Here is a 2,133-nt window from a genome sequence, read left to right on the forward strand (position 1 = left end):
ACTTACAAGTACATTTTTAGAAAAAAAATAATTGAAAATAGGTTATACTTCATACACATCTAATCGTAATACAAATTAATTGATAATTGATAAATATTATAATAACAATAAGGTTAAATATGAAATATGAATTATAATTATTATTATATATTTTCAAACGAAAAGTATAAATTATGTTATTGGTTTTCTAAGTTGAAATTTATTTATTTTAATCAAATCATCAATTACTTATAAGCATCCATGAGATTTTTCATTAAGTACACAAACTGTTTTATCTTTAAGCAAATTACCTATACTATAATTAGTTATTAAATTAATTATACATTTTAGTTACCTACTACCATACTCAAAAAAAATTATAGTTTCAAACGGAGTTCATTCTAAAAATAGATAAATAAGCTTATAATAACAGGTATGCATATAAACAAATTTTAATTGTTTAAGAACATAATTAAATTATATATGTATATATAATTAGGTATCTACCTACTTACATAACATTTAATAGTAGTAATATTTTTTTTAAATAGCTTATCCTGTAAATTATTCTGAGTTAATCTTGTATACACATTTTGTTATTAAGTGTATTGAGTCAATATTAATTGGATTTAAAATAATTGCTTTTAAACGTATTTTGTTGAAAATTGTTGTAATAACTTTTTTAAAAAATCTGAATTTGTTCAAATATGTATTATAGTCATTCCTAATCAAATGAAATATTATCATTATTAGTTTCAGTTTAGAAATGTTTAACATATGTAGCCATTAGCACTTACTAATTGATGACACAGATGGTTAGGTGTAGTTTTTTTTTCTTTTTTCACTTTGCAGGAAAAACTACATAGGTATAACTACCTATGAGTTATGACCTATCTATTATGTCTGACAAAGGTCATTAGTTTATGATTTTAAATCTTAGTACACAGGCGACAGGCACCTAATAATTAATATAAAAGTTGGCTAGGTATAATAAGTATACAATCGTAAAAATATGATAAATAATAATAATATTAATAATTTTATAAAAATATTTTATTATATAGTTATCTGCCTACCATAAGTAAATGAGAAAACAGATTTTCACATTCTTTTTCGCCATAAAATTTTATCTCAACTTAGGATTTATTTAACCTAACCACCCATAGAAAATTCCTGAAAATGACCCCCCAAACCCGTATTTATAAAAAATGTATATTGTTAACAAAAAATGCCTATTAAATTATTATAATATTGTCATAAGGACTATATGGGCCATAGAGGATGACGGTGTATACGATGTACCGACTGGGTGCTATCTATATTATGAAGAACCAATAAGGCTATAAATAAACTATATTAATATAAAATATACATACTATGGTATGATACTATATTATTTTATTGTGCTCGAAACATGAATATTGAATTGCGTAACAAAAATTATTGCAAGTATTATCAACCCTACTATAGTTAGTGTTGCCTCAGCTGAAAGGAGATTCTCTACACTTCGTAGACTGAAAACCTGGCTTCGTTCAAGAATGACCGAAGATAGACTGTCAGCATTATGTCTAATTAATGTATATGATAAAGTAGATATTCTAGATCAAATATATCATATTATTGATTTTTTTGAAAATTTAAAAAATAGGTGATGAATTTGTGTTGTAAAAATTGTTGTTTTATTTTTGTTATAAGTTTTTGTGAAATTATAACTTGCCCCCTCCCCCTCTAACCAAAGCTCTGGAGCCGCCCCTACTTGCGTACGTCACTGCAGTAATACTGCAACTAGTTCATAATTAAAACATTTTATTTATAAATATCAGCTTAGCAATTAACAAACGTATAGATAATATTTGAAGTCATTTTAAGATATTTATTTTATTTATTTATTTATTTATTTAATTTTAAACGGGCTGAAGCCCAATACATTGTTTAATATGTGTATAATAACAGGTGAGATTAAATATAGTTATAATGAGTTACAGTATAAATCAAGAAAACAAAAAATAATATAATAATACAATAATTTGAGTGATAGAAACATTAATGTGACTACAGATAATATCTATTAATATAATAACAAAAAGACTCAATAGAGTGAATATTAAAAAATCAATTTGGGTTTCATTAGCTAATCTAGTGGATTCTATTTAA

Source organism: Acyrthosiphon pisum, chromosome A3 (assembly GCF_005508785.2).
Source record: "Acyrthosiphon pisum isolate AL4f chromosome A3, pea_aphid_22Mar2018_4r6ur, whole genome shotgun sequence".
Taxonomy (NCBI): Eukaryota; Metazoa; Arthropoda; class Insecta; order Hemiptera; family Aphididae; genus Acyrthosiphon; species Acyrthosiphon pisum.